The sequence below is a fragment of the Phallusia mammillata genome, chromosome 4, assembly GCF_965637545.1.
Source record: "Phallusia mammillata chromosome 4, kaPhaMamm4.hap1.1, whole genome shotgun sequence".
NCBI classification, from domain to species: Eukaryota; Metazoa; Chordata; class Ascidiacea; order Phlebobranchia; family Ascidiidae; genus Phallusia; species Phallusia mammillata.
The window spans coordinates 949387-961657 of NC_137255.1; the positions used below are offsets into that span (position 1 = coordinate 949387).

Here is a 12271-nt window from a genome sequence, read left to right on the forward strand (position 1 = left end):
ATACAATATATAAGCAAATCTGAGTTGGAGTGAAACAAAGACGAAAATATTTCCAAATCATTGCAAAAAAACGATCTCTATGTTTTTCGATCGTTACGCATCATTGGTCACACGTTTTCGATTTGTTATTGTATTGATTTTACGTTGTAAAAAAACGAAAATGAAAATGTTACAAGCTTTTGACTAACGCAGGAAACAGCAGTGGTGTACCTGTTTGCTTTGAACCTGTAAGTTGTAGCTTAAGTTACATGTTTATCGACTTGTAGTTATATTAATGCATTATAATATACATCTAGAAAGCTTAAATACCTTGTGTGTATAGTGGTGTACCTGACCACTCATAAAAATAATACAACTTCACTTAACCATGACATGTTTTTGTCAACCAGTGACAGCGTCGTCGTTTAATGGGAGTGTGATGTGATTGATGCCTTCAACAAGTAATTGATAATGTGGAGAATAGAAGTATGCAGCAAACCTAAGAATCCTGCTAAACCAAATCATGCAAAACTGCCACCTCACAATTACTAACAAGGTATTGTTGAATGTTTTAACTTTTGTTGTGAACATTTAAAACATGGGATATTAAAAAAAAACTACTTTGTCAGAACACAGTCAGGATAAAAATTAGAAAAGGCATTAAAAATAGAAAAAACTAATAGTTCTTTGCACACACAATCAATCAATTCTCAACTGAAAGCCCAACAGACTAAACTGACTGAACACGCAAATATGCTATTTATTCGGGGGATAATTAGGACCTTGAAATACATTTTTAGTCATAAAAACCAGGCCCATACAGTGTAAATTGTTTGAAATCATATGTTTTTTGTTAGTACAATCTCAAAGAGGGTGTAAATATATTGCTCTTGGAAGAAGATTTTGATTCCAAACAGTTTTTAATGCTTTCATCATTTGTTATTAAGGTGTGATCTAAAACAAGAAATTGTAATTTATAAGTAGGCTTTAATTTTAAATATATTTAGTTATTCAATTTTTATATTTTATCGCCAAAAGGAGATGTGATTGTAAGAGAACCTTAACTGTTCATTTACATTTCATACAAAATCAAACTATTTTCCAGTACAAAAAATGTATTAAAACAAAACTATGTTTACAGGCATTGGAATACATCACTTTGCAAGCAATAACCATCCTCTACAACTGTGCAAAAATTCAGTAACAACAAGAAGTATTGCAAATAATCTGGAGTGTTGGAGTTGATTGGGTGGAACGCCGAGAACACAAAATAAATTTCAGTAAGTCATCAAAACTGCATGGACTTATCAAATCACCAGAAATATGTTTTTCTTATTCGTGTGCAAGCTATTGAGACAAAGCTTTACATCAAATAAAATGAATAAACAAATTCACAGAAATGCTTTACATTATAAATAGGTTGTATGCCAGTGTGGCCAATATATGTAAATATAAATAAAAACCTAAGACACACATTATATGAACTTTTATTTGTTAAATATTCTGATCACATTACGAAACAACTTCAAATTTTGTCTGAAACCAGGTTATTTCCATAACAACGAAAATGTAGCGGACTATAAGCTACCAACTATCTAGATATGGTTAAAATAGAAAAATCAGAATAAATGCTTACTGTCGAAAACACAATGACATTTTGCATCTAGTCAGTGATGGTCAACAACATAAACTAACACAAATGCTCCATATAATGTGGAAAACATTGATACATTTCACCGTTAAAGCTTTTATGTTAAACTTTAACCCAACTTTAGATTGATGGAGACCACAGTCTGTCTGATTGCAGTATACCCACCCTACCACACATCACTGACCAAAACTATTATGACATGATTGAATCTGATGACGCAATAATTACCCACATCCTAAGGTATTGCTTGATTTTGTTGTTAAGACATTAAAAGTTTGGTTTGCCAGTCAACGTCGAATTTGTGCTTGTACATATCGGTACATCTGAAATATACACCCTTGCACCTATCCGCTAGATGGCGCACATGTACTTGGTTTTGGAACAAAGGCTTGAAGGCAGTTTCACCATTATATCTAGTTGCATATCTTGCCTTAACAAGCCTGACAATATTGTCGTTGCTTTTGTCAGCTAATGTCCATATAACACATGTAGAAATTATTACACATCGGTACATGCCACTTTTGGGTATGTTCAAGTTGTAATCAATTACAGAGAAATGATTTGAAAATCTCTGACTTAACGTGAATACGACGTTTACAGAAAGAAGAAATGTGAAACTTCCATCAACTAAGCTGAGCGAGTTTGAAAGGTGGCCACAATTCAAGTAAGTTGATTTACTTTTTGCAGTTTAGTTGCCGCCATCACATAAAAAACATTGAAATGACTGAATAGCACCATCTAGCGACAAAAAGTCACAAATAAATTCTGCTATTACCTGAGACTGACGCTACTTGCAGTGTGATTGTGCAGGTGTTGGCAAGCAATATTATAGTTTTAATTATACCAAGGGGTTGGGGTCAGATTTAATAATGCTGTATGGATATTTTCATTCCAAGTGATCTTGTTTCAGACACACCATGTAAACTAAAACCAGCGTCATCGGCCACAAAATGCTCCAAACACACAGTGATAAACCAAATTATCTGATTACTCTTTGTTGCGAGTTAAATAAACGAGGTTTTGCGTCGCAATACATTTCAGATAATGACAACATGTGTTTAAAGCGTAGAAAATGTTGTTATGCCCGAAAAATACCCTTTTCGTGACAGTGTGCGGTTTTTAAATTAATCACAAAATGAAAAAAACATTTTTTTACTCAGCAAATTCCGTATTTCAGGAAATTGCAAAAAGTGATTTTACACGTCAGGTGCATTGTGGGCCACCCGTATTTGCAGCTACTGAAAACCGTGGCGTCCCATTATTAAAAATGTTTTTGGTTTCTTTTTGGTAAAACCAGAATCAGCTGCTAGGTGGCGCACAGGAGCCTTTCATTTGATGTTCAGTTATGGCAGGAAAAATCAAGAATAAATAAAACGTTTTTTTTTATTAAAATGCCTATTAAGATATTTATTAAATGTGCAATTATCAACCGAATTTCACAAGTTTTGTTCCATGCTGTTACATGACGTCAAACATATTACCTCATTTAAATGCGACGTCACACGCCTTTATCGACGTCAAATCGTCATAAAATCGTGCTCGGACAGAAATAACCAAACAAGGTATTAGGCTCGGGATAAAAAAAAACGCTGCAAGTGGAAAATACTTTAAAACTCGACCACATCAATATATTTGCGTGTTTGATGCACCACAGATTTTTAACGAGCTCCTTTTCCGATACTGGGCACATTTTGGCACAATACACATTTTGTTTAGATGAAAACCCACCTTAAATCTCACGGTTACAATGTTTGGATGGATGTGGATCGAATGGGGGAAGTACCCTGCAAGCGATGGCAGACGCAGTTGAAGAATCAGCTGTTGTGCCCATTTGCATGTCACAGAAATACAAGGACAGTCCAAACTGCAGGTATTGGTGCATCTGAAATACTTGCCTGTACCCATCCGCTAGATGGTGCGCATGTGCTTGGTTTTCTTACATATGATGCTTTTGGTTGTCTTTGCGTTTGTCAGTTAACGTCCATATAACGCGTGTACATATCGGTACATGCAGCTTTTGGTTTTGTTTGAAATCTGTTTAATTACAGAGAAATTATTTGAAAATCTGTTCGGTTGCCGGTCAGATAAAAAAGCCACTGAAATGACCTAATAGCACCATCTAGCGACAGAATGTCACAAATATATTGCGTTATTACACAAAGCTGGCGCTACTTGCAGTGTGATAAATATTGTGTAGGTTTTTGTAAGCAATATTATAGTTTAATCACAGACGCCAAACTCTAATTTTTTTAGGTATTGCATATTATATGACGTCATGAAATAATAAATATCTTTCTTGTTGCTACGTATTATGATGCTACAGCTTGCAGGTTATCAGCTTTACATAACTCAATTGTACTGCCATGCCCTTCTGCTAGCGTTCCAAATAAATGCATGTTTGTGCGCAAACACCGCATTATACATTACAAGATAGGAACCCAGTGGACCCACGTGCCGAAATCGGCGAGAAGACAGAACTGTAAAAGATAAAAAGGGTCCAACTCGAACGTCAACTAAAATCGCAAATTACATTTTTTACCATGTATTGTCTGTATTCACTCCAATCGGCAACATTTGTCGACAAACTGCAATGTTTAACATTTATTTCCTCTGTAATTCCTATTACAAAACTGCATTGTTTTTTTACGCAACAAAGCGCACACGCGGCTGGCTTTGCTCTTAATATATACATGTTTTATACGTTTCCAATATGTCACCTATTTAATGCAGTGAGTTGTATGTGACGCAATATTAGTTTAAAGTTTATAGTACTTCAAACGATATCCTGACCTGCAAGAAACTTTCGACAAGCTGGTGAAACACGTTAGTTATCGCGAAAGTACCAACCTTACGTTTGTGACGTATAAATACGCCTTGTTGTTTTTTAGTCTAAAACTAGACAGTCGTTGTATTGCGGCGGAGGAAGTTAGAATAATAATTGGACTATTTAATGATGAAAATAACGGCTCAATAGCCATAAAAAGCGACATGCTTTATTGTTCAAACGTTTCGGCAAATGCTCATGTCATTATCAGTGGTATGAAGGCCAAATCAATGGCACCCGCCACCAGAAAAACAATAAATGGACTCAATAGCAACATCTAGTGGCACGATGTCCAAATAAATTCCGCTATTACGCAAGGCTGACGCTACTTGCAGTGTGATTAATATTGTGCAGGTGTTGGCAAGCAATATTAAAGTTTTAATTATGTCAAGGGGTTGGGGTCAGATTTAATAATATTGTATGGATATTTTCATTCCAAGTGATCTTGTTTCAGACGCACCATGTGAACTGAAACCTGCGTCATCGGCGACAAAACGCTCTAACACAGTGATAAACCAAATTGCCTTGAATAGACTTTGTAAGTAAAATAAAAAAAATTTCTATTTTTGTTTTTTCTGTGTAAAGCGTTGATATCAGGTTTTGCGTGTTTCTGAGACATCCCTGATAATGACAACAATTGTTTCAAAACTTTTTTCATGTTTAGTTGGTATATGTCAGGTTTTGCGCTGCAATACAATTCAGATAAGGACAACATGTTGTTAAAACGTATAAACGATTTTATGCACGAAAATATGCCCTATTCGTAGCTGTGTACGTATTTTTAAACTAATCCCACAAATGACAAAACATTTTTATTACTCAGCATTTTCCGTATTTCACGAAGTTCCGAGAAGCTACGTCACACGTCAGGTGTATTGTGGGTAGTCAAGGACCAATCAGAAGCGAGTATCGGTGCCACTGGTTCCGTAAGTACACCATGCTAAAAACCGTGAGTTTGTTTTGGTAGGTATGTTCCTTCCTGTATTGTTTTTCTAACAAATTTAGTTTTTACCTAACCACAATTAACCGCTGGATGGCGCACAGAGACAGAATGAGAAATTCTCGCGTTTGATGTTCGGATGTCACAGAGAATATCAAGATTAGATAAAACAGCTGAGCGCTTTATTTGAAATGCTCAAAAATAATAATTGTTAAAAGTGCTTGCCAGTGATATAGTTTCATATCATGCTATTATATGACGTCAAACATATTACGTCATAGACGTCACACGCCTTTAACGACGCCAAACTGAAAAACGTACAAATGCTTTAAAAGTCTTTGCGTGTTTGATGTACAACAGACTTTCAACGATACAACCATCACTGACTTACTTTGTTTCAATTTGCCCAAACATTGAATATGCTAGCAAAACGTTGATGACAGAACTCGCCCTTTTAGTCAGTGATAAAAATAATGTGGTAGGGCGGTCGTCTAAGAGACACGCGCATAAAAAACTGCCATAAATTCGGTGGGTAATCTTAGTCCTGATAATTTCGTAAAGAATTGTATAGACACAGTAACGACTTCAATGTGTTAAAGGTGGGTATGGCAAGCAATGGCCAGTGCCTGGAACACACTTCAGTAAATTTGTTACAAGTGGCAAATTTATACCCTGCCTTTAAAGCCTGTTAGTATTGTAAGTTTAGCCATCTCCGGTTCTGTCTTTTATTTAGAAAACTTTGCACGTTATACACCATTGTAATATATGTTTTTGTTGCAAATTGCGAGCCTTCTCCGGTGCTGCCTACTTCACGCCTCAGTGACGTTCAACTAACCCCAGACATTCTTGTTTTATTGTTGCGCCATGTGACGTGGCGAGACCGTGAGTTTTACCCCCGATTAATTTTTTAACTTTCCTACTGCCAAGTCGTTTAGTCGAAGCACTAACATGCGTTTCTCATTTTATATTTGCTTTTTATCAACTTAAACTGTAGGATTTAAAGTTACCAAATGAGACAAGCTCATTTCGACCAGCTTTCGACGTTTTTTAAAAAGTTGGTTGAATTTTTTTGGTAAATTGGTAAGAATTACCCCAACCAACAATGCAGCGAATACTGTTTGATCATTATTTGCCACGCAGACACAAATTTTATTAGGTTTATTTGTTACACAACGTTTCCTATACAGAAAGGCGGATTTCAGATTTTCGTTGAGACAAAGCCAACAATGAACTTTCATCCCGTACATCAAATAGAAAGATATTAAAATGATTACGAAATATGGTGTTCATATCTTAACTTAAATGCGTTTACAACTAGTGGTTAAGTTATTACGCAGCATTAACGCGAATTTGGGGTTTGAACGATAATTTATAATCCTGTGTCGTTCAATTTGAAATTAAACATATTTCGTTTCCTACTAAGTCAGGTGATACAAGATTGTCGTCCCAAGCACTTGAACTTTAAACGTACTTTTTCACTTTAAATGTTAAACGTCGTGGAAATTTAAGTTTTTTTTCGCCATGATTTACAAACAGTTGTCTAGGTTATTTACAATAAGTTTTTGCGCAGAATTCCGGATGTGATTTGTTTCGAGAATCAATTAGTAAAGTTGGTCGTATTAAGATAACTATGCTCGTTATATTGTAGTATGCGTCAATAGTTGTAAGTTCTGCCATCTCCGGTTCTGTTTCCTTGCACGCCTCAGTGCCCTTCAACTAACCCCAAACAATCCAGCTTATTGTGACGTAGCGAGAAAGCTAGCTCAAGTTTTGCTCCTCGACTATTTTTACCTATTTTACCCCCCAAGCCGAAAATTAAATGCGCTTTTTAAAATACCTTGTTTTCTACGAAGGCCAAGTATGCTATTCCTGAAGTCACAACGCTTACGAAATGTTAAGAGCTATATTTTACCACTTTTCAATGTATTTTTAAAACTTGGTTGGTAATTTTGTGGTAAAGTGGTTAATACGACCTCAATCAACAATGCAATACATACTAAAATGCATTCTATTACAATTTGCCACATATATATACACAAATTTCAATGCGTTTACATTTACATTATGTTTTCTGCATAGAAAGACAGATTTTGGATTGTTGATTTTCTTGAGACAAAGACTATGATAAAAATTAAACACCTTACATTAAATAAAAGATATCAAACTTTATAGGGAGTATGATGTTCATGTCTGAACCTTAATGCGTTTATAAAAATTTGTAATTAATAGTTAAGTTAATACGCAGCATTAAAGCGCATTTGGGGTTGATGGTTTCTAAACCTGTGGTTGTTTCGTTTCGTTATCAGTTTCGTTTTCTACTAAAGTTCGGTGATACAGAATCGCTTCGGTGATACAGAAGTACTCGAATTTTAAACGTACCTTTTATTTTTTAAATATTAAACGTCGTAGAAATTTATTTCATTTTCGCGCCATGGGTCACAAAGACTAGTCTAGCCTATTTACAGTAAGTTTTGCGTGGAGTTCCGTATGTAGTTTATTTTGAAAATTAACGTAGTATTTTTTTTCTTTTTTCATGAACACTTTGCACGTTATACATCATTGTAATATTTGTTGCAAGCCTTGCAAGTTTAGCCATCTTAAGTTCTGCCTCACAATGTGACGTGTTGAGACCGCAGGTTTTAATCCTAGACAATTTTTCCACCTCTCGCACTGCTACAAGCCAAACCGAATTTCAATTTCATGGACATTGCAAAAAAAATCATCGAAACAAAGACGAAGTCAAATATAAACACATCCAAATTAATACGGAATAAGGTGTTTAAATCTGAACTTAACGCGTTTGCGACTAGTGGTTAAGTTATTACGCAGCATTGAAGCGTATTCGGGGTTTAAGCGATCGTTTATAAACCTGTGTCGCTTCATTTGAAATTAAACATTTTTCGTTTCCTTTTAAGGTCTGGTGATACAGGATTGTCGTCCTAAGTAGTCGAACTTTAGGCGTTCTTTTTTTACTTCAAGTTTTTGCGTGGTGTTTCGTATGTGGTTTGTTTTGAGAATTAATTGGTGAAGTTTGTCTTGTTAAGAAAACTTTGCACGTTATTGTAATGTTTTGTTGCGAACCTTGCACATTCAGCCATCTCCGGTTCTGCTTCCCTTCACGCCCCAGTGCGCTTCAGCGAGCCCCAAACATTCCAGTTTTTGTTGTTGCGCCTTGTGACGTGGCGAGGTTGCAGGTTTTGACCCTAGACATTTTTTCTATCTCTCACACTGCTACAAGCAAAACCGAATTTCAATTTCATGGACATTGTAAACAAATTCATGGAAACAAAGCCTATGACGAAGTCAAATGTAAACACATCCAAATTAATACGGAATAAGGTGTTTAAATCTGAACTTAATGGGTTTACAACTAATGGTTGAATTGCGTCGGATGTGGTGTGTTTTGAGAATTAATTTAGTAAAGTTTGTCTCATGAAGAAAACTGTGTGCGTAACATGTTTCAATAGTTGTAAAAGTTCAGCTATCTTTAAATCTAGCCTTTTTCACGCCTCAGTGCCCTGCAACTAACCCCAAGCTTCATGTGACGTAGCGAGAAAGCAAGCTCGAGTTTGCTCCTCGACTATTTTTACCTCTCGCACTGCCACAAGCCAACCTGAAACTAAAGTGCATGCCCTAAGATGTATTTTTTATACGAACCTTAAATCAACGCATTTCAGAGCTTGCTTTGAAATGTCCCAAATAAAGCACTAGTGAAGTTTACAAAATACAATGCAACATATGACGAAAGCATTTGCCTACATTTTTAGTCTCATGAACAAAACTATCATTGGTTTGTTTTCCACACTATGTTTCCTGTGCACAGAAAAGTAGAAGTTAGATTGTCGATCTTTGTTAAGGGGAGTCTTGTCTTGTCAAGTTTGAATCTCATATGCTTTTATATTGTGCGAACATATATGAAACTAATTTGGATTGTGGTATTCAAATCTTAACTTGATTCAGTTTAAAACGCGGGGTTTAGTTATTTCGCAGCAGTAAAGCTCACCTGACTTTAGGCGGCTTTCCTTCACCGTTGTTTTTTTATTTCAGTTGAATGTGTTTTTCCTTCCATGGCCGTGTTAACGCGCACGAATTGTTAAACGTTTGTAGTGGTACTAAACATCGTATGGTACAGCATGTTGCTGTCTGTAAGAATATTTTCCCTAAAGGAGTATGTACGATTGAAGTACAATGGTATTGTAGTTACAAACTTATGCCTCGACTCTAATAACCTAAACCGTTTTTATTTTTATGCGTTTTGTAGGTAGATTGCGTATTTTAAAGTAGCCCGTATTTTAGCTGTTTTTTTTTTTTTTTTTGCTTGAATGAAACAATGGCGGGGCGGGGCTCTAATAAGAAGAGATGCGTTTTCAAAAGATAAACGTTTGTTTTCATATTAAGTGTAATGTATTAAATGAAAAATGTATTAGGATACAAAAGAAAGTTTATCTAGATACACTTTTTACACCTCAATAGTAAATTTTAAACTTGCACTATTCAAAAGTTTGCTTGTTTACATTTAAACATACGTAACTTTTTGACATAGCATTACGGCATCGACAACGCCACCTCTCTTTTATCGGCATTATTGGAGCCACGATGCTCTTTCTTTGTTTCTTTTATTTACTCTTGGAGCGGCGGTGCTCACTCTATATTTTCTGCACCGACGAAGTCGCAGTGCCCGGTTTCGACTGGTGGATGGCTACTGATCCAACGAAGTAGAGATTGTGCAATTTGCGATTCGAAACAAATAAAATTAGCTTTTTAATTGATCGTATAGTCAAATAGAAATAGGGGCGCTGCAGTTACGCAGTGCATATACACTAGGGTTGCGATATTTTATGAAACACAATCTCTGACAAAATTTAGCTCGGTTGCGTGAACCCAGTTTTTCTCAAACTTTTTCGTTATTTTTTCTAAACGGTCTCTTTGCCATTACTTCGAGGGCGCGATCCGCAAGTGTATTTCAGAAAAACTAAAGTTGATTGCAGGATTTTAGCTGGTTATGCAAAATTACGCATAACAATGATCCAAATCTGACATCACAGACAATACAAAAACATTACAATTGTGCGCGAACAATTGCATTTTTGCTGGTTGTCATGCAATAAAACTATTGTTTGGCAATGGAGACGGTCGATCCTCACTTTCACTTTGATTTCAACTTATTCAGTTGCACGAACTGACGCCAAATATAAATGTAGAATTACTTCCACATTTTCGGGATCCCCGCAAAATACCCTAAACGCCTAAAGCAGGGTCGGGGACCATTTTGCACTGCGGACCGTTTTAAAAACTACAATTTTATCGCAGACCGGCCATCAAAAAACTACAAATATTTAGCAATAAAAACGCTTAATTTAGTTTATTATCTACGGGATACATGGGCAAAATGTTTCAAAAGCATTTAACCCGAAAAATTATGCGGCCCCGTAACGAACTTCTCGCGGACCGGCGGTTGCCGACCTTTGGCCTAAAGGACCGCGGATCCCGTTTGAGAACCGTTGCGTTAACCGTTTTTGCGATCCAAACACTTCTATTCCGAAATAAATTTGGAATCACGGGTATACGTCGACACGAGAAAACGTCAGACACGTGCTCCGATCCTTGTCAATTAACTTTCTGTGTAGGCTTCCGTTTAGTTAAGTTAATTAGGCTAAGCTCACTACTCTTACTATCCTTGAAACAATAAGCACATATATCAGGGGTCGCCAACCTTCATCCCCTTAAAAACCATTCTGACCATATTTACACAGTAAAAAGACATTGGGAGCCACAAAGACCTTTTTAAATTTGAAATAAAATGTCACTGAAAAAACGTTTTTATGTCTCGCGACATTCGACTTTTCGTTGTTAGTTAGTTCCTTGTATATTAGATACACAGTTAAAGCAAATGAAATTTTCCAAGTTCCCACATAGCATCGAATGCTGTGTTTTCTTGAAACGCTTATATTTGTGTATTTAACGCGTATTGTTAGACAACTATGGTAACAAATAGGTATTGTTACGCGCACACACACAATGCAAAAAGAAACAGTAACTTTGTGCGTTAACGTGCGTACCTCCAGTTTACCTCTTTACGTTTATAGACGCGGTTGTAGCTACCTACTAGATACTTTCTCCGTTAGTTCATTAATTTCATATTTTTTTTCTTAAATTCCTGACTTTTAAGTACATTTTAACATTTCTCCCTGTCGCATATTTAAACACCAAATTCCCTGACATGTCAGGGAAAATCCGTATGGCAACCCTATTGTAGTGAGCATAAATATTTTACAGCTGGGAAGAATACAACAAGATATTGCAATGTATACAATATATACATCGTATCATAATACAAACAAACGGAGTACACTTATTTGTAGGAGTACATTTAAAACGTAAAGCAAGACCTTAGATTTTATTAAAGCAAAGACCTTAGATTTTGATGTGGTCATTGGAGAGCATAGTAAATTTGTCTTGCCTGAAACTGTGCCATAATCTTAAAAATGTTTCACTTTTAAATTCGAAATGTTTGAAGTGCACGTACAATAATTGTTGAGTTTGATATCTCTGTCGAAACTACGGATTCTAGTAAGGGAATTCCCCGTGGGTGCGTTGTTTGTTTTGCTTCAGTTCAGTGACTTTGGTTGAGGTAGCATCTCGTGATGGTTGTTTCATTGTTTTATTACAAAACTGAAGTTAGTTACGAAAAGGAAGGCAAACATTTTTAGCGAAGCAATTGAATGCAAATTTAGTGGTATAAGTGGTATAAGGGATTCGTGAGCATTTCTATAAAGCTGCTTTTACAATTTTACTGTGAAAAGCTCCACGTTTTTTTCTAGTCTGTTGTAGTGTTTTGTCACAAAAATATGTTTAAAACGAAATGTAGATCGTTGTT

At 36.0% G+C, this 12271-nt stretch overlaps 1 long non-coding RNA gene across 2 annotated transcripts in view; it reads left to right on the plus strand.

Moving 5' to 3' along the window:
* The first annotated feature begins 160 nt into the window (after positions 1–160).
* The window catches only part of LOC145222861 (uncharacterized), a 31686-nt gene continuing 19575 nt past the window's right edge, over positions 161–12271 (plus strand). For both annotated transcript variants that reach the window (XR_013859391.1, XR_013859390.1), the window contains exons 1-6: positions 161–227; positions 390–535; positions 1121–1259; positions 1755–1870; positions 2231–2294; positions 3347–3500. This is a non-coding gene — a long non-coding RNA (uncharacterized LOC145222861). The remainder of the gene's footprint in view (positions 228–389; positions 536–1120; positions 1260–1754; positions 1871–2230; positions 2295–3346; positions 3501–12271) is intronic.